This window comes from Hemitrygon akajei, chromosome 1 (genome assembly GCF_048418815.1).
Source record: "Hemitrygon akajei chromosome 1, sHemAka1.3, whole genome shotgun sequence".
In the NCBI taxonomy this organism is placed as follows: Eukaryota; Metazoa; Chordata; class Chondrichthyes; order Myliobatiformes; family Dasyatidae; genus Hemitrygon; species Hemitrygon akajei.
In genome coordinates, this window is record NC_133124.1 from 70,036,115 (window position 1) to 70,057,463 (window position 21,349).

The 21,349-nt window shown below is 43.5% G+C and overlaps 1 protein-coding gene and 1 pseudogene across 4 annotated transcripts in view; one reads left to right on the plus strand and one right to left on the minus strand.

Annotated features, from left to right (window-relative positions):
- LOC140727548 (anion exchange protein 2-like) overlaps nucleotides 1-21,349 on the minus strand; it is a 251,153-nt gene that overhangs the window by 223,005 nt on the left and 6,799 nt on the right. For 2 of the 4 annotated variants that reach the window (XM_073045039.1, XM_073045022.1), the window contains exon 2: nucleotides 7,746-7,894. The exons of 1 other annotated variant lie outside the window; for it this stretch is intronic. The gene's annotated coding sequence lies outside the window, so the exon portion shown is untranslated. Of the gene's footprint in view, nucleotides 1-7,745; nucleotides 7,895-19,114; nucleotides 19,208-21,349 lie in introns of those variants that run through there. One more of the 4 variants, XM_073045031.1, reaches the window with a different exon arrangement.
- On the plus strand, nucleotides 6,625-6,832 carry LOC140736448 (U2 spliceosomal RNA; annotated as a pseudogene).

The window sequence follows — 21,349 nt, forward strand, 5'->3', positions numbered from 1 at the left end:
AAAGGGCCCAAACAATCATTGGGGACCTGAGTCACCCCAACCACAAACTATTCCAGCTGCTATCATCTGGGAAATGGTACCGCAGCATTAAAGCCAGGACCAACAGGCTCTGGGACAGCTCTTCCACCAGACCATCAGACTGATTAATTCGCACTGATACAATTGTATTTCTTTGCAATATTGACTGTCCTGTTGTAATACTATTTACTAATATTTCTTACAAATAACTATAAATTGCACATTGCACATTTAGATGGCGATGTAACAAAGATTTTTGCTCTTCATGTATGTGAAGGATGCAAGAAATAAAGTCAATAAACAAAACAACAAAGTTAATGTCCTGTAGTGGCCTAAGTTACCGTCTCAGCCTCAATCCAATAAAGAATTTGTGGCTGGACTTGAAAAGGGCAAGGGCTGTTCACTCACAATCCCCATTCAATCTGACAGAGCTTGAGCAGTTTTGTAAAGAATGGGGAAAAATTGTAGTGTCCAGATTTGCAAAACTGATAGAGACTTGTCAGCATAGATTCAAGGTTGTAATTGCTGCCAAAGGGGCATCTACTAAATACTGACTTGAATGGGGTGAATACTTAAGCAATAAATTATTTTTATATTTATAACTAATTTAGATCACTTTGTAGAGATTTGTTTTCACTTTGATATGCAAGTCTTTTTCTGTTGATCAGTCAAAAAGAAAGCCAAATTCAATCTACTGTGATTCAATGTTGTAAAACAATAAAACCTGAAAACTTCAAGGAGCAGGGGAAATACTTTTATAGGCACTGTATATATCATAGAAACAAGCTGCTGTCCCACTCTGCTCACATTTTTTCCCACAGAAAAAAATCAACGGGTTCATCTTTAAGTGCAGGGTGCTTGGACTCAAGGTACTGAAGCAGTTTTGAGGGCTTCATTGCCGCATTAGACAGCCTCCAGGCCCGAACTCCATCCTCTGCCCGCCCGCCGCCAGACGCCCTGGTCAGGTGCAGCTGGTCATGGGTGGGGTGAGAGGACAAGGTCAGGGCCGGAGGTCCCCGTGCCAGGGCCGCGGCAGTTGCAGTCCGGACAGAGCGATCAACCGAGCGAGGACAGCAAGAGGCCCATGCCCTCCCCCCTTGTAGGATCTATCGACCAACAAAAGTTTGTTTCAGCAGATCGCAGCGCGGTAGCTGCTCTGATACTTATGAAACCTTGAGCCCGAATTAGGTCATCTGCGAATATTTTGACACCGGATTCCCCACGAACATTCGGTTGCTAAACAGGTTCAGAGGTGGCGTCCATCAGTCTGCGCTCCGGCCCTGTAGCATGGGGTCTTCCCGCCGGCCGCGCTCCAGGCCAGTTACATCGGCACTTCCCTCCAGCCACGCTCCGGGCCAGTAGCATCTGCACTTCCCGCCGGCCGCACGTTTAGGCGACTGATGACCTTGCGTGGGTTCAAGTTCAACAGTGGGCTGACAGGGAATGAGGAAAGGTGCAACTGACTCATATTGTTTCCTCGCAGCCCGGTGGTTGGGGACCACTGAAGTACACCGTGTAGTGCAGGGGACCTATGCGCATGCGCACTGGGCAGAAAGAATGGAACGAAAACCCCGCAACCCGGAAACAATCTCTCAACAGTATTTGTGTATTTATTTTTCTTTCTCGGGATCTACTGGGAAAGTCTCAAAGATCAACCAGTCGATCGAGATCGACAGGTTGGCGACCACTAGTTTAAACCAATAATATTACACTTACAGCCAACTTCCTACTGCATGTTTCACATTCCCAAGATCAACAGTTTATTCTAATTGGATTTATTTACCATCTCACATGAACTTTGATAACCCAAAGCAAACCTAGTAGAAATATATCTTCACATCTTCCATAACCAGGATTTTAAACACCTCTATCAGGACACCTCTCTCTGCCTTTCCTCTTCTAATGAGAGACAGGCTGTTCAACCCTAGTTTTAGTATCATCCTTATGAATTTCTTATGCACTTTATGGCTCTGTGCCTTGTTTTTAAAAAAAAAAGTAGTAAGAGCACTTATACCAGAATGAGTACAGGAGTTGATAATAGAAGATAGAGAACATACAAATCAGCAGAGGAAAGAGAGAGTATAGAGAAAGACTGAATGTGTCTCTGACAAGCCAGCAAGCAAGGATTGCATGATGTGCAAACCCTGCAATGAGTAAATGGAATAAGTACACTCTGGCTGAGAAAATAATAGATGAGGACAATGCGGAAGTCTAGGGAGAGCACTTTGTACCAAAGTTACCTACTTCAGTCATTGCATTACGCACTGCCATCAACGTATTCCTGCAAACATTGATTTGCATCTATACCAAACACCCTGAAGTCTGGCACTCCTGCAACTCAATCACATAGGAGCAAGGTCGTGAGAACTATTTGAATGAGAGCTGGTCACACTGGAGTTGATCCCTCACTGAACAACATCCATAAGTCAGTACTCCCAGAATAAGGGCAGGTGGAATCCTGAGGCTAAATGCTTTCTACACTGCTGGATGGCCACTTCAGCCCTCTTCCAACAATCCAGGTTCTGCCCACAGTTTACCTCACCCCTGGACTGCCTAATAACAGGGGGCCGAAGACCAACAGCCGAATGTCTGTCCCAAACAAAGCTCAACCTTTAACATACATCAACCTGTTTGAAGCTTCAGCTTACACATACAATACAAGCACAACCGAAACATTTATGAATGTGTAACTCTAGAGATCCTCAACAAATCCCCACATTGTAAATCATGGAAAGCAGTAATCTATCCTGCTGTTGTAAACCACGACTGGCCCCATCATGGTTAACTGACACTCAGCCTGCCAGTTAATGCATGTACAAAGTGTTCCACGATTGGGAGGCTCTGCCAAATTCAAATCTAAAGACCAAGCCTGAACTCCCACAACATTCAGCTTCAATGTCACTCCCAACTCAGTTTGCATTGGTCCCTCTGCACCAATCTTTCACCTCCATTCAACGTTTCTCATCTCCACCTAACACCCCTCCACACCAGTCCCTCAACCATGGACCATGCTGCTTTTTATTCATTTTTATTTAGAGTTACAGCACTGATCAGGCCCTTCTAGTCCTTTGACCCACATTGCCCAGCAACCTCTGATTTAACTCTAGTCCAATCATAAAAACATAAAAAAAACTTACAGCACAATACAGGCCCTTCGGCCCGCAAAGCTATGCCAAACATGTTCCTACCTTAGAACTACCTAGGCTTTACCCAGAGCCCTCTATTTTTCTAAGCTCCATGTACCTATCTAAAAGCCTCTTAAAAAAACCCTATCGTATCCGCCTCCACCACCTTTGCCAGCAGCCCATTCCACGCACTCAACACTCTCTGCGTAAAAACCTACCCCTGACGTCTCCTCTGTACCTATTTCCAAGCACCTTAAAACTATGCCCTCTCATGCTAGTCAATTCAGCTTTAGGGAAAAGCCTCTGACTATCCACATGATCAATGTCTCTCATTATCTTGTACACCTCTATCAAGTCACCTCTCATCCTCCGTCGCTCCAAGGAGAAAAGGCCGAGTTCACTTAACCTATTCTCATAAGGCATGCTCTCCAATCCAGGCAACATCCTTGTAAATCTCCTCTGTACCCTTTCTATGGTTTCCACATCCTTCCTATAGTGAGGCGACCAGAACTGAGCACAGAACTCCAAGTGGGGTCTGACCAGGGTCTTATATAGCTCTCAGCTCTTAAACTGAATCCCACAATTAATAAAGGCCAATGCACCGTATGCCTTCTTAACCACAGAGCCAACCTGCGTAGCAGCTTTGAGCGTCCTATGGACTCAGACCCCAAGATCCCTCTGATCCTCCACACTGCCAAGACTCTTGCCATTAAAACTATGGTATTAATACTACTAATACTGCCATCATATTTGACCTATCAAAATGAACCACCTCACACTTATCTGGGTTGAACTCCATCTAACACTTCTCAGCCCAGTTTTGCATCCTATCAATTTCCCGCTGTAACCTCTGACAGCCCTCCACAATATCCACGACACCCCCAACCTTCGTGTCATCAGCAAATTTACTAACCCAACTCTCCACTTCCTCATCCAGGTCATTTATAAAAATCACAAAGAGTAGGGGTCCTAGAACATGTCCCTCAACAATCATGGGACAACTTGGACTATGAGAGGAAACCAGAGCACCTGGACAAAATCTACGCATTCCACAGGGAGGAGATACAGAACCATTACAGATAATGTCAGAATTGAACTCTGAACTCCAGCACCTTGAGCTGTAATAGCATCACACTAACCTCGACATTTACTTGCCAGTTACAGCCAAATGTAAAATGTCCAAAGTGATAAAACTCATAGTATTTACCCAATAATGAAACAGAAAATAATTGGACAAGTCACCACCTTATGTATTTACTGGGTACAGAGGAAAGGGTCTTTCATGCAATTATCTCAGGTATATCACCAGCAAGGGGAAAGCAACTCAGATGAAACCATACATAGAGATATACAATACAGAACAGGCCCTTCAGCCCAACTTGTCCTTGCTGATCAAGGAATCCTACTGAGCTAGTCCCATATGCCTGCATTTGACCTACATTCATCTAAAGCCTTCCTCTCCCTATACCTGGCCCAACTGACTTATAGAACATTGTAACTGTACCTTCCTCTACTGCTTCCTCTTGAGCTTATTCCACATATCCACCACCCTCTGTGTCGAAAGCTTACCTCTCAAGTCTTCTTTAAATCTTCACTCCCCCCCCCCAACCTTAAACCTATATCCTCTGAGTTCAGGACATCTTTGTGTATCTTTCCTGCATCCTCTCCAGCTTAATCATATCTTAATCACAGTTAGTCTGCAGAACTGCCCATAACATTCTTATAAGCTGTAGCTTGATGTCCCAACTCATGTGCTCAATGCAAGCATGCCATCTGCCTTTCCACCATCCTGCCTACCTGTGTTGCCATTTTCAGAGAACAATGTACCTATACCCCTTGGTCTCTCTGTTCCACAGTACTCTCCAAAACACTGCTATTCACTAAGCAAGTCTTGCCATTACCAAAATGCACATATTTGTCCGAGTTAAGTTCAATTTGCTATTCCTTTGCCCATTTTCTCAGTTGTTCTACATCCTATTGTAACATTATACCACGAAGTTAGTTATCATCTGCAAACCAAATAATCATGCATCTACCTTCTCATCCAGATATTTAATGTAGATATCTCCTCACCACCTCCATTACATAGCAGAATGTTGATGTCCTCACATAATCACGTGTTATTGATCCTTTCACAATATCTGACAAGTGACTCACTTCAAAAACAAACCGGTTACAACAAGTATTTTGCCTGCAGAGAGACAGTACAACTGAAAATAAACTCCAGATCAATTCATGAAATGCCAGCACAGAATCACAAGATTTATTTCTGGGAAGTGAGCATCGAACAAGTTACCAAACACACCCTGAAACTCTCATACATATCCTCACCCTACAGCAAGCCAGAACCTAACTTTAAAAGATTGAGAATCAACCTCTACCCAAATCCATACAACTATAAAACTTTCATAATTTCCCTTCTTTTTAATATGGATAATAATGAGTGGATTTCCCTTTTGCCACATACACCACTTTCTCCTTCTCTAGCGACCATTGTCAGATTTATAGCTGAAAGAAGAGGAGTCGGGAGAAGGGAAGAAAGTAGTCAGCACAAAGAGGAGAGCAAGGGAGTGAGAAGAGACACAGTAAGAATAACAGGAGCAGTGAAGGCTCAGGAAGAAACAGATGAGACAAGTGAGGAGAAAGCTCCCATTATTTTAAAGAAATGGTGAAGGTGATACTGATGCACTGGTTGTCATCTTCCAAATATATCTGTAATTAGATTTATTGTTGTCACAGAGGTACAGCGATGATTTTGTTTATTGTGTCATCCAAACAGATCACTCTATATTTAAGTACATCAAAACAATAAAAAGAAAATATAGCGATACAGTTACAGAGGCAGATAAACAACAAGAGATTCCAGCAGGATTCCCATCAGAGGGGAAAGGGGAGGAAGCTGTTCCTGAATCACTGAGTATGTGCTTTCAGGTTTCTGCACCTCCTTCCTCAAGGTAACAATGAGAAGAGGGCACGTCCTGGGTGGTGGGGGTCCTGCATGATGGACGCCATCTTTCTGAGGCACCATTCCTTGAAGATGGAGGCTAGTGCCCATGATGGAGCTGACTAATTTTACAACTAATTTTAAAGAAGGGAAATGATATGCAGGCTTTTATTGCAAAGAGAATTTGAAGAACAAGGACATCTTCCTGCAATTACGCAGGCCCCAGTAAAACTGCACCTGGAAAAGTGGGTACAGGTACAGTCTTTAAATAAGGAGTCATTTACAGTAGAGGGACTGTGAAGGTTCACCAGATTGATTGCTGGGACTGTAGGTTTTGGCCAGTGAGGGGACACAAGGCAGACTGGACGTAATCCTTAGAGTTTTAGAGATGATTTAATTGGAATATGCCAAATTACTACAGGCCTTGAAAGTGTACGTGTAGAATTGATGCTTCCTCTGACTGGGCAGTCTAGAACCAGAATCACAGGTTCAAATTCCCGGGCATCAACATCCTAGATGATCTATCCTGAGCCCTACATAGCTTCTTGGCCTTTTGGCTAAGATCAAGTGTAGTATCCTGAGCCCTACATTTATTGCAACCATGAAGGCAACATCCCAGCAGCTCTACTTTGTTAGGAATTTGAGGAGGTTTGTTATGTCACCAAAGACTTTTCCAAATTTCCATCAATGTGTGCTGGGGAGCATTCTGACAAGTTGCATTACAGCTTGATAAAACTAAGCCAGTTTTATCACAGACACAATCTTCTCCACTATTGAGTTCATCTCAAGGGGTGTCCATCACTAAGGACCCTCACCATCTGGGTCATGCCCTCTTCTCATTATTACCACTGGAGAACTAACCAAGTTTGGCACAAATTCCCTGCAATTCAATTCTGTCTCTCTGAAGACAACACATGTGAATGAGTTTGCTTTTGTTTTGGTGATCTATTAACTATGTTGCATCATTCAGCCATATATGTTCAATTTATGTGTTCCAGATAGTCATGTGTCCAGATACAGACATCATCCAATGTTTGGAGGTCTCTTTATCTTTCTGGCCAAAATGTGCCACTTCTCAGCTGTCGATAATAAAATTAGTTTGCTGATTCCATACACATTCTGTAAAGTTTATATTTGTAACACCTCCATTTTATTTCATCCCGCTTTGTGTATACAATATAAATGGCATTGATCACAAGATTTTGAATTGTATTTCCTTTTAACAAATTTAAAATCAAACATGAGAATACAAACAACACTGGTCTCAGCACTTATCCTTGTGAAATATTCCCTCTACCATTTGACAATCCAGTGAACTACCCATAACTTTGTTTTGCAACAAGCTTGCTGCTCTTTCCCTCAAAATCTGATGGAGATCCACCTTTAGATGATGGAATACAAGTCACAACAGTCTGAATGGAAAAAGGTTGGCCACATAGTTTCACAAGATCCAGAGCTAGTATTTTCTTTATTACAGGTTTACCCCTTGCAAGTTTTAGACTTTTTTTAAACCCGGGGCAGAACCCTGCCAGAGTTTTCTCCCATAGGCTCAGCATATCACAAGCAAGAAGTACCTGACCCAACAATGGCAAGACGAAACACAAACAATACAGCAACCTTTAACACGTGAACTTCAAAAGCACAAGAAATAAGCATACCTCTAATTCATGAATTGGCTTAGAGTGTTGTGTTGACACAAGCCGTGCTTCTGATTTCCTGCAAAATGACCCAAACATACATCCCACGTGTCAACAGAGAAATGATGAGATTGATAGAGTTGTGACTCCGTGGTTTAATGCGATGCTGCCTGGAAACAACATTCAAAATCACAATTAATAAAAATTCTTCAGTTAAGAAGGACTTAAATCAACATCATGCGGTGCAGTTCAAGGCTTACATGATTAAGTTATGATAAGGGATATTTTTTGGTATTCATTTCATTGATAGGAGTTTTAGTGGCAAAACCAGTCACAGTACCCTTGATTGCCCTTGATATGAGCAATCCAAAAGACAGTCAACCACATCACTGAGTCTGGAGTTACAAATAGACCTAACAAAGAACAGCAGGAAAACCAGAAACTAGAACACAGGCAGAAAAAGCCTGAGGTACTCAATTGATCAGGCAGTATCTGTGAAAGGAGTAATGAAATGAAGCTGAAATATTAAGTTTGTTTCCCTCCCTATGCACAATTCCTAACACACAAAGTATTTTCCCAAGGGTAGAAATGATAGATACCAGAGGACATGTTTTAAAGGCAAGAAAAGTTTAAAAACAATTTTAAATTTGCAGAAGTAAACTAAGAAGGTCTTTAGGAAGGAAAAGATGAATTATCAAAACAAGCTGGAGACATATCAAAGAAGATACCTAAAGCATTTTTAAGTATATAAAGGGTAAAAGAGAGTTGAGGGTAGATATAGGACCAATAGAAAATGATGCTGGAGATATTGCAATGAGAGATGCAGAGATGGCAGAGGAACTGGATGCGTTTTTGTATCAGTCTTCACAGTGGAAGACATCTACAGTATACTGGACATTCAAGAGTGTCAGGGAAGGGAAGTATGTGCAGTGAAAATTGCAACTGAGAAAGTGCTCAGGAAGCTTAATGGACTGAGGGTGGATAAATCTCCTGGACCTGATGGAATGCACCCTCGGGTTCTGAAGAAAGTAGCTGGAGAGATTGCAGAGGCATTAACAATGACATTTCAAGAATTGATAGATTCTGGCATTGTACTGGATAACTGGAAAATTGCAAATGTTACTTTGCTATTTAAGAAGTATGGGAGGCAACAGAAAGAAAACTATAGATCTGTAAGCCTGACATCAGAGGTTGGGAAGTTGTTTGAATCGATTGTTAGGGATGAGATTACAGAGTACCTGGAGGCACATAAGATAGGCCAAAGCCAGTATGGTTTCCTGAAAGGAAAATCCTGCCTGACTGTGGTGAACTAGATATACCTGTCTGGACTGCTCCTGTGGCTCCTCCCACAGACCCCTGTATAAAGGCGACTGTGGCCTGTTGCCCTGCCTCATTCCCCAGGATGTAGTGTTGTTCATTCTTCCAGTCAATAAAAGCCGATACCTCGCTTCCTACGTCTCAGCGTGAGTTATTGATGGTGCATCACTGACAAACTTACGGCAATTTTTTGAGGAAATTACAAGAAGGGTTGACAAAGGAGATGCAGTAGATGTAGTGTACTTGGATTTTCAGAAGGCCTTTGACAAGGTGCTTAGCAAGATAAGAGCCCATGGAATTACAGGGAAGTTACTAGCGTGGGTTGAGCATTGGCTGATTGGGAATAAAGGGATCCTATTCTGGCTGGCTGCCGGTTACCAGTGGAGTTCCACAGGGGTCGGTGTTGGGACCGCACCTTTTTACGATGTTTGTCAATGATTTTTACTATGGCATTAATGGATTTGTAGCTAAATTTGATAGGTGGAGGAGCAGGCAGTGTTGAGGAAACAGAGAGCCGGCAGAGAGACATAGATTGTTTAGGGGAATGGGCAAAGAAGTGGCAAATGAAATTCAATGCTGGAAAGTGTACGGCCATGCACTTTGGTGGAAGAAATAAACAGGTAGACTATTATTTAGATTCGGGAGAAAATTCAAAGCGCAGAGATGCAAAGGGACTTGGGAGTCCTTGTGCAGGATACCCTAAAGGTTAACCTCCAGGTTGAGTCAGTGGTGAAGAAGGATCACTGAAAATCCCATCCCTAGTCAGGATATGGATGACTATTCCTTCCACAGATCCCACCTCTATCACTGCAGTAAGTACAAATTGGTAGTTCCCCTCTTGTTTAATAAAAAAAGATTGCAAAAAGGTGGTAAAATCTCCAATATCATTCCAGGAACAAAAGACCTTCTAAAATTACCTTTTACCATAGGGATTACCAACCTTTTTTGCACTGCAGACCGGCTGACCAGGGAAAGGGGGGGTTAATCATGACCGGAATATAGGCGATAAGTAGCTAATACACTTAATTTCATTTCTAAGAGAGTTTATCTAACAAATTTAATATTAAACACACAGCACATATTTTCCTCGCATGAATATAGTGATAAGTCAATTATAAGTCAATAGCATCATAACATTTTATGTAACATTTGGATATTAAACACAGCGCATATTTTCCTCGTATGAACATATAAAATCATTGCAACACACCAATATTGCTGAATCAGTGGGATCCCTGGGCTTGTTCCCCTGCAACAAGACGGTCCCATCAAGGGGTGATGGGAGACAGCAATACTTGAAGGGGATTCCTTATGTCCAGTCTATTCCGCAATTTAGTTTTTGTTGCATTCATTGCAGAAAACCCCGCTTCACAGAGATATGATGTTGGAAATGGAAGCAACGGTTTCAGTGCTTTCGTGGCTATCTCAGAATATTCAACCTTGACTTTGATCCAGAAAGCCGGCAGAGATGTTATGTCAAACATACTTTTCAGCCCAGTCATTTGCAAATTTCAGGAGTTGATCTTCTTCCTGCGCTGACGTTAATGATTTACCGGGGACATTCACAAATGGGTCCCATTCCTTTGCATGTCCTGGGTCATTTGCGGTTGAGAAGTAAGCTCAAATTCTGTTGACAGCGAAGATAGGTGATCGCGCACCAGCTGTGAGAAGGACGGTGCAGCCTCAGTCTCTCCCAAAATCCCAGCTAATGTTGGGAACATGTCAAATATGCCCCTGCCCACTCGCCATCCCCACAGTTCCAGTTTGGCTTTGAAAGCAAACACTTTACCCGCCTATTTGAAACCAATTGTCATTCTCCCCTGAAGTCCCCTTGAGTTCATTGAGCAGGTTGAAGATGTCACACAGATAAGCGAGTTTTGCTATCCACTCCTCGTCACTGAAGTGTGCTGCCAGTGGTGACTTTTTTCTTGAAAGAAATCTCTGTAGCAGCTCTCTTAACTCAAAATCCCTGGCCAGGGCTCTCCCCCTTGATAGCCACCTGACTTCAGTGTGTAAGAGAAGGCGTTTGAGCTCTGCATCCATTTCCTCACAAAGCTGCTCAAACAGACGTGAGTTAAGGGCTTTTGCTTTGATGTGATTGATAACTTCAACGTCACTCAATACGCTGTAAAGATCAGGTGACATTTTTCAGCTAGCCAGCATTTCCCTGTGTATGACACAGTGTGTAGACTGGCATTCACGAGCAACCTCTTTGACTCGGGTAGTGAAACCAGACAGCGGTCCAGTCATAGCTGCAGCCTCGTCTCTGCACATTCCAACACAGAATGACCAATCCGGTTTGCCTGACATGTAGTCATTCAAAGACTTAAATAGTTCTGCCCCAGTTGTGTTAGTTGGCAGTGGCAGTGCACACAACATATCCTCATGCACATTGTCTTGAAATATATATCACACATAAACCAGCAGTATTGCCCTGTTGTCGACATCGATAGACTCGTCGACCTGGATAGCATACCATGGTGACTTGTTAAGCTGTTCCAACAGCTGTGTTTCGATGTCCTCTATGTCATCGATTCTCCTTGAAACTGTGGTAGCTGAAAGAGAAACCTGTACCATCTTGTTAGCTGCATCTTCTCCCAACGGTTCATGGCACACCCTTGGCAGCAGGCAGAATCAATTCTTCACCAACAGTGAAAGGCTTCTTAGCCTTAACAATATGGCTAGCCACTAAGTACGATGCTCTCAGAGCAGCAGCATTTGTGGAGGTGGTGGCTCTCAGCACTTGCTTCTGTCCCGCTTGCTCACATTTTTTTCTGCTCAAAAAACTCCATGGGTTTGTCTTTAAGTGCAGGGTGCTTGGACTCAAGGTGCTGAAGCAGCTTTGAGGGCTTCATTGCCTCATTAGACAGCTTGTCTCCACATATCACACACAGGGGACTTAGAGCGTGCGAGTCACCATTCGTATTAAAGCCATATTTTACGTACGACTCTTATTTTCTATTGAAGGAAGTTTTCTTTTTTCTTGCAGTCTCAGCCTTAGCTGTCTCTGTGTTATCATCATCGTTAGGCCTTTTATGTCCCCTACCACCTCTTCCAAAGAAACTCTCAAGCGACGTTTGTTTTTTACTCATCGAGTAGTTGTAGGTTAATGACCGAATGATGACCTCACGTGGGTAATGACCTCGCGTACGTTCAAGTTCAACATAGGGCGTGACAGGGAATGAGGAAAGGTGCAGCTGACTCATATTGTTTCATATCGCCAAATCATATCGTGTCCTCGTGGCCCGGTAGCATATGCTTTGCGGCCCAGTGGTTGGGGACCACTGTTTTACCAGATTGATCTCACTTCCCTCAGTTTAGCTTATAAACTTAACATACCAATATGGTTAAATGTATTTTTTTTCTATATCATTCCTATCCTGCAAGATCAAGCTCATACATAAATCACACAAAGTTAATATGCAGGTACAACAGGTAATTAGCAAGGCCAACCTCAGCTGAAGGAAGACTGGAAAAGAAGAGGAGGCAAGCTTCAGTGAAGTTGGACTTGGAAGTCTTTGGGAGAGAGGAAGTAACACAGTATGAATGAACTCAACTGACTTCCAGGACTGATTCTCCCTCCACAAGTGTTGCCTGACCTGCTGAGCATTTCTGATATTTTCTGTTTTAATTTTCCAGCATCTGCAGCACTGTTTTGAAAGCTTTGCTCATGGGTTCTTGTGGAGAAGTTTCTCTCTAGCCTCCCTATCCTGAGCAAGTTCACTGAACTGATTATTTTGTTTTCAGTGAGTCAGAGCACAGCAGCACCTCAAAGACAGGGTCATCCATGCATAAAAAGGCTCGAGTAATGAGAATGACCACCATCTGAATTTCCCAAAGAAGATGGGAACAGGCAAAATTTTAAAATATACAGGATGGGAGATTGGAACAGCTGTACATAAATAATGTCCAATTCTGGATGGATTAGAGCCATATAAACACTGCTGTCTGCTTGACCTCCAGGCTGATGTTGAGAAGAAGAGTGGCCCTGATTTCTCACAGCCAGTCACAAGGATAGGCAGCACAGGCAGCTGCAGCAGGAGGGAGACATAGTTGAGTGGTGGAGTTGGTCCAGCTTCTGTAATCTCCGCCTGTACTCACATTTCTTCTTATTTGTTCTTTGAATGAATGTGACTCACCATATAATGCTAATTCCCAGTTACCATGGCAACTCTGAGATTCAAAGTAAGCTTGGAAGACTGGAGTGATACACAAGCCTTAAAGATACCTGTGGCAGTGCCAGAATTTTATAAGGCTGCAGCTTTCTTGGTGTTAGCCCACAAAGTGTTCTGAAACTGTCTCTGGCACTGCACTCTTGTGGCATTTCACCATATTCAAAGTTCTATCTAACTACAAGATATTGTTAATCTAGGACAGCAATCAGTACAATTCCAGTCCCCACTTCTAAAAATTACAAAAAAAACCCTGCTAGAAATGAAAGCAGAAAATGCTGGAAACTCTCAGTAGATCAAGCACCATCTATGGAAAGAGGAGCAGAATTAATATTTCAAATACAAGACCCTTCATCAATCCCACTTATGACCTGATGAAATTCTGCAGGCAGCCTCTGCTCGCACTATACTAGGTAGAGATAGAATGGGCATACATCAGTGCCCAACACAACTTTCATTCTTACTGAGGTTACAAGGGATGAACCGTTAGTTATTATAGACAGGATAGGGCGAGTTTGTTATCCTTCTAACAGAGGAGAATCTGACAGAGCTGAATGATAGGAGGAGAGGCATAAATCAGACAGACAAAAATTTCCCCATGACAGAGATATCTAAACCTCTACTATGGCCATAAGTTGAGAGTAAATTGTAGGAAGCTCAGGAGAAACTTGAGGAGTAATTTTATTTCCACCCAGTGGGAGTGGAATCATGAACACACTTCTAATCACTGAACCCTCAGAACCCACCCAGTGTCATAGTGTGTTACACTAATTGCATCTGTAATTCTGAAGGAGATACAGGGGCAGAGGTAAATGGAAGTGTCATTACACTGACAGAGAGGTGAAAAAGGCATTTGGTACACAGGCCTTCAAGGAGCATAATTAACTGAGGAGACAGAGGCTGATTTTATAGAGGCATTTAAATTTATGATGATTATAGGCAGTGTGAAAGCGCAAAGTCTTTGTCCAGGGAAGGAGAATCAAAAAAAACTAGAAGGCATAAATTAAGGTAGCATGGTACACTGGCCTTCAATGTTCTAAGCTAGCATAAACAAGTTGTGCTGAAGGGCCTGTTTCCATTCACTACATATGACTCTACAACTTTGAGTGTCTGGGGAGATTTAGATAAAGTGGCATTTACTGTCCTGCCCTAAGGCCCAAGAGGTAATTGAGAAAAATCGATAGGTCTGGAGTCATATGGCGGGTACAAAACACACTGCAGTTATGCACCCAAGCTATCTGACAGCATCTGTCAAACCCACAAGAGCAGTAGGGGGATGCTACTGTTACAGGCACCTTGCTGGTCACCGAGACAATCTATAGCCTCATCATCACTGTGTCTCAGTTCTGGAATTCACATCCCAACAGCACTGCTGAAGCACCTTTGTCAGAAGGTCTGTTCTGGCATAAGACTATAGAAGATTGCAGTGACGAGACTAGAAATCGAGGCCCAATGGTCGAAGACCCTGGGATGGCATGTCCAAGAATCAGAAGGTCCATGTTTGGAGTCTGCAAGTCCAGACAACGGACTAATGGCTGAAGGCCAGGAGACAGCTTGCCCTGGGGTTGGAGCCTGTCTGTGTCTGTGAGTGGATGGGTAGGAGGCTGGGAGGAGGAGGAAGGGAGCTTGTTTTGCAGTTGTTTTGTTGCTGTTGTGTTATTGTTATTTGTGTTGTTCTGCTGAACATTGTGGGCATGCTATATTGGCACTGGAATGTGGCAACACTTGCAGCAGGTCCCCTGTACATCCTTAGGTTGTGTTGGTTATTAAAGCAGATGACACATTTCACTATATGTTCATTTGACGCATTGATGTATTTCAGTACATGATTAATAGATGAATCTTATTTTAACTTACATTGACCCTAGGATGATCAGACTACAAGGCATGATCAGACTCACCAGAAATCCCCACATCTTTCTTTATTGAAATTTGGGATGAGGGCAGAATGAATAACCAAAGTGGCCATGTCAGAACATTCCATATTCAGACATCAGGGAATGTTGATTAGTACATTGGTGCTCACATGATCTAACCCGAGCAAAGGTCAATCCGGGGTGAAAAATATCACATCCACCATATCCGGCCACAAGACCAGAGGGTCAGTGAGCTGGGTTCATTACGGGGCACAGGGAATCTCCATTAATAACATACTCACATCCGACCAAGGCTACCTCAGCGGATGAAAACTGCTAGAGAAATTACTAGTTTGATGCAGGAAAGAGTTATTTTAAACCATACCAACAACTGACTAATCAGTGATCAGCAAACCCACAAAGAACACAACAGGAAATGAGGCCGTTTCACTGTCCAACTCCTTCCAGAGTGTCACTAAACTCTGGCCCCAGCAAGGGATCATCACCCACCAAACCTGCCGACAGAAAACTTCCTGGAGCACCCACTACACTGCAACTTACCAACAACCTCTCTCCAGCAAATTACTGATGTTCCTTCACTCCCTCCACAGCCTCCCTGAGACTGCAAATGCCGGAGTGCCTCCTATCACCTCAGCCACATAAGAAGCAGAACACAGTGTTTAGCCAGTACTTCAGAGAGAACAAGCCGAATACCAATCTAAGATTAATTTCAAGGGGACAGATGAAAATGTAAGTGCTTATTTTGGAGATCTCAGCTGTCCCTCAGCATTTGCACTCTCAGCCAAATCAGAAGGTCATGAGTTTAAATCCCACCCGGAAAAGGATCAAAATGCCAAGACTCTTGGAAATTGTTTCCAATTGGGGTGGTATTGGGTAGATGCAGTGTCATTATTCGCCAGGGGAGCTGCTGTGATCTGTAACATTCTACCTTTCAGAGCAGTACGAGCAGTTTCTTTTTCAAAGAAGAACTGATAAAGACAGAAGGCTGGACTAAGAAGAAGTAGAGAAAGAATGAGCTCTATTTAAACATCTCTTACCAAAAGCAGTTATTGAAACAATAGGTGGAATGGCTTCCTTCCATGCTGTATTACTTTATGATTAACCAAGCTGCTTTGGCCAAAATCACATAGAAATTCCAAGTGAACCTTAGGAGGAAAGGTTGAGAGCTAGGGATTTTCCTCTTGGGAGCAATGGACAATGAGAGGCAACTTGACAGAGGTGGATAAGATTATGAGAGGCATAGACAGAGTGGGCAGTTAGCACCATTTTCCCAGGGCTGCAATGGCCAATACCAGGGGACATCCGTTTAAGGTGAGTGTAAGATGATTCAGGGAGTTATCAGAGGTAGGATTTGTTACACAGAGAGTGGTAAATGTATTAGATTCCAGGGGAGTGGAGCACAGGCCCAACCTGACTCATCTCTGCATTTCACTCCTATGTTCTTCTATGTTGCCACTCTCCAACTGCTCCCAAAAAATCTTGTTTACAGCTTATCCCAATGTTCATGCCAGTTCTACCCCAGAAGAGACAGCTTCCTCCCAAAACACACACTGCATTAACTGAACTTAGAATTATAGAGCAATACAGCATGGACACAGGTCCTTTGGCCCAACTAGCTCATGCCAACCATGGCACACACCCAGGTCATCCCACTTTCCTATAATCCCAAGAAGTTACATTCCACCTTATCTATGACTCTCAGAAATTTAAACACTTCTATAAAATCACCTCTCATTCTCCTACGTTCCAAGGAACGAAGACCTAGCCTGGCCAATCTCTCCCTCTCTGTAACTCAGCCCTTCTCATCCTGGCAACATCCTTGCAATCATCGCAAAGCCCCCTTCCCAGTCCTGACAAATGGTTTCTGACCGGAAATCTTGGCTCTGTTTCTCTTTCTACAGATGCCACCTGACTACTGAGTGGCCCCAGCATTTTCTGCTTTAGTTTTAAATTTCCAGCGTGTTTTTTTTTCCCATTCCCCTGTTCATTATCCACAGTCTGAACCTCCAGGACATCTAACCCAGATCATAAACCACTGTGTGCTTTAGTGTTCTGGCTATTAATTTGTTATATGGCATGATGTCAATTTATACTTCATTATGCTGATTTAAAGTACATTAAGGGCACTCTAAGGACAGACTGTTGTGTGTCAGTATTGAGGTTGGTGAGTAAATGCAGAGGTACAGATTACTCATGAAGGGCAGAAGTGATTCAAAAGGTCAAAGTAATCTTCTCTTGCACCAACACACAAGATGGACTTTATAAGACTGGTCTTAGTAGATAATTTGTGATAGCACAGAGCCTATGCGATTGGCAATTGCCCAGGCAAAGATTCCTATACCTAGTGCACAAGAAAGACACTGGGTACCAATTCCTCAGGCAGCAAAGGTCCCCCTTCTTTGGCAGCAGGACTATGACCACCCTACACCAAGAGAGGTGCAGATCATTTGCCACCAGGCTTTCACCCAGGACCCTGGTGTAGTCAATACCTAATATGTCCCAGAAGGCATAGGGAATTCTACAATCAACTCATCTAACGACAAAGACTTGCTTCTCTGTAGCTGGTTAAGGGTTCTGGGGAGAGGTTTGGTAGGTCCTCTCACAGCACTCCCTACACCTCCTCACTTGACGGGTCTGGCAAGAAAAGGGTTACATAAAATGAGCAAACTTCATAAACGATTCTCACCGGTACCATGACAGAGGAGCCATCCTCTACCAGCAGCTCCACAAATTGTCTGTGCACACCTCTCCATTTCTCCAGAGATAAAAGGGTGAGGCATGATCCAGATTTTGTATCAGCTGGATCCTTGACCTCACTAAAGCACCTCCTTGAGCTGCCGAGTCCATCAGTGCTTCATTTTTTGCTGGTACTTGTGCCAAAGGAAGGAATTCCCCCGCGGTTGGGGTCAGTTCAGTCTCCAAGCTGAGCAGCTCTTTCCTAGGCTCTTTCTTGGTTGATCTCGCACATATTCCTTGCAAAAAAGTTTGATGTGAGCTTTGCATACATCCCACCAAACGTCAGGGAGGGGAAATCACTTTTTTCTCCCCTCCAGGCATCCCAGAATAGATGGAACGAGACGCGGAATCTGCCATCCTCTAGCAACAAGTTTTTGAAATGCCAGTACGTGGACCCTGCCCACGCCAGTTGGTGGTCCGAGAATGGCACTCGCTGCATGGAGGCCGCCAGCACACAGGAGACATGCGCTCCTCAGCACTCAAGGGTACAGGGATATCACACTGCATGCGTTCTTCAGAGTTGTCAGTCTGAAATGTGGTGGCACTACAGGAGTTCTTTCACCAGAGACTATGACTTCTGTGTACAAGCTAGGTCCTGCCATTTAAGAAGAGATACAGCTTACCACGTTAAAGCCCATGCAGTCAGAAGTCAAAACCCTGCTGATTTAACTCAGTGACAGCACTTATCAATCTTTCTAAAGTATAGATCAAAGAGAGGAAGTCTCCTCCAGACAGGCAGGAAAGTCTGTGCTATGAAACTCCAGTGCTGACTTTTTCAGTTCGCAGCCAGGCCATTCTGATGTTCCTTCATCCAAGCAAAAGTCCAAGGAGTCTCCACAAAACTCATCACCTGGCTGTCCCAGGTCAAGTACACTAGGTGGGAAAGGGTTTAGCACCTGGTGTACTCAATAAATCTGTCCCAGCTCCCACTAAAAGTTGCAGACACAAAACCTTGGCAAGCCACCAGCTGCTATCACTGCCATGGCCTGAGCACAGACTCAACAAACTCAGCAAAACAGTCATCCTCCCAGAAGAAAACTACTGCAGTCCATTATCAAAGTTGAAACACATCTCTCCTACACCTTCCTCCCTACTCGTCACCATTCTTTAGGGTTTATTCTGAAATAAATCAACTTTTTCCAAGAGCTCACACAATACCACCCCTATTTCTTTTCAAACAAAGTAAAAAACTTTATTAAAATACAAAAGACATACAAAGGTTAGGGGTTACAATACAGTTAGTGAATTTAAATTAAAGTACAGTTATTACCATCCATAACACACTCACTTCCTTTGGGGGCCACCATTCATGGAAATCCCCCACTAAACCCATAATGGCTGCATAATCTCTCTCCAAGAACACCCTGGCACGATCGTAGCCCTGGAAGAGAGGCAGACAGTCAGCTTCGGCAGAGCCCTTGACAGCCCATTGCCCAAAAATGCGAATTTCCACCTTGGCAAGGCCCATGATCAAGCTTATCAGGACATCCGTTGAGCAACCTGTGTCCATCCATCCCTCCCCTCTCCCCACCAATACTGGGTGCCCATAAAGCAGGAACAGAGGGCTGAAGTGTCACAGCTGCAGAAAAGGTGGAAGTCATGGAGGGATTGTCTACTTAGTCTCTGTGGGTGGAAGTTAGGAAAAGGAAAGGGTCAATAAATACTGGGTGTTTTTTTAATAGGCCACCCAATAGTAACAGGGACATCGAGGAGCAGATAGGGAGACAGATTCTGGAAAGGTGTAATAATAACAACATTGTCATTGTGGGAGATTTTAATTTCCCATATATTGATTGGCATCTCCCTAGAGCAAGGGGCTTAGATGGGGTGGAGTTTGTTAGGTGTGTTCAGGAAGGTTTCTTGACAAAATATGTAGATAAGCCGACAAGAAGAGAGGCTGTACTTGATCTGGTATTGGAAAATGAGCCTAGTCAGGTGTCAGATCTCTCAGTGGGAGAGTATTTTGGAGATAGTGATCACAATTCTATCTCCTTTACCATAGCATTGGAGAGGGATAGGAACAGACAAGTTAGGAAAGCGTTTAATTGGAGTAAGAGGAAATATAAAGTTATCAGGGAGGAACTTGGAAGGACATATTCTCAGCGAAATGTACAGCAGAAATGTGGCAAATGTTCAGAGGATACCTGCTTGGAGTTCTGCATGGGTACGTTTTAATAAGACAGGGAAAGGATGGTAGGGTACAGAAACCGTGGTGTACAAAGGCTGTTGAAAATCCAGGCAAGAAGAAAAGAAAAGCTTACCAAAGGTTCAAAAATCTAGGTAATGATAGAGATCTAGAAGATTATAAGGATAATAGGAAAGAGCTTAAGAATGAAATTAGGAGAGCCAGAAGGGGCCATGAGAAGGCCTTGGCAAGCAGGATTAAGGAAAACCCCAAGGCATTCTAACAAGTACGTGAAGAGCAAGAGGATATGACATGAGAGAATAGGACCAATCAAGTGTAACAGTGGAAAAGTGTGTAAGGAACTGGAGGAGATAACAGAGGTACTTAATTTAAAGAGCAAACACGAGGAAATCTGCAGATGCTGGAAATTCAAACAACAACACACACAAAATGCTGGTGGAACACAGCATGCCAGGCAGCATCTATAAGGAGAAGCGCTGTCGACATTTCGGGCCGAGACCCTTCGTCAGGACTAACCAAAAGGAAAGATAGTAAGAGATTTGAAAGTAGTGGGGGGAGGGGGAAATGCGAAATGATAGGAGAAGACCGGAGGGGATGGGATGAAGCTAAGAGCAGGAAAGGTGATTGGCGAAAGTGATACAGAGCTGGAGAAGGGAAAGGATCATGGGATGGGAGGCCTAGGGAGAAAGAAGAGTGGGGGGGGGGGGGGGGGGAGAGAAGGACCAGAGGGAGATGGAGAACAGGCAAACAACTAAATATGTCAGGAATGGGGTAAGAAGGGGAGGAGGGGCATTAACGGAAGTTAGAGAAGTCAATGTTCATGCCATCAGGTTGGAGGCTACCCAGGAACAAGGTGTTGTTCCTCCAACCTGAGTTTGGATTCATTTTGGCAATAGAGGAGGCCATGAATACTTTGCTTCAGTATTCACTGCGGAAATGGATTTTGGCGATTGTAGGGATGATTTACAGCGGACTGAAAAGCTTGAGCAAATAGATATTAAGAAAGAGGATATGTTGGAGATTTTGGAAAGCATCAAATTGGATAAGTCATTGGGACCAGACGAGATGTACCCCAGGCTACTGTGGGGTGCGAGGGAGGAGATTGCTGAGCCTTTGGCAATGATCTTTGCATCATCAATGAGGACGGGAGAAGTTCTGGAGGATTGGAGGGTTGCAGATGTTGTTCCATTATTCAAGAAAGGGAGTAGAGATAGCCCAGGAAATTACAGACCAGTAAGTCTTACTTCATTGGTTGGTAAGTTGATGGAAAAAATTCTGAGAGGCAGGATTTATGAACATTCAGAAAGGCATAATATGATTAGGAATAGTCAGCATGGCTTTGTCAAACGCAAGTTGTGCCTTACGAGCCTGATTGAA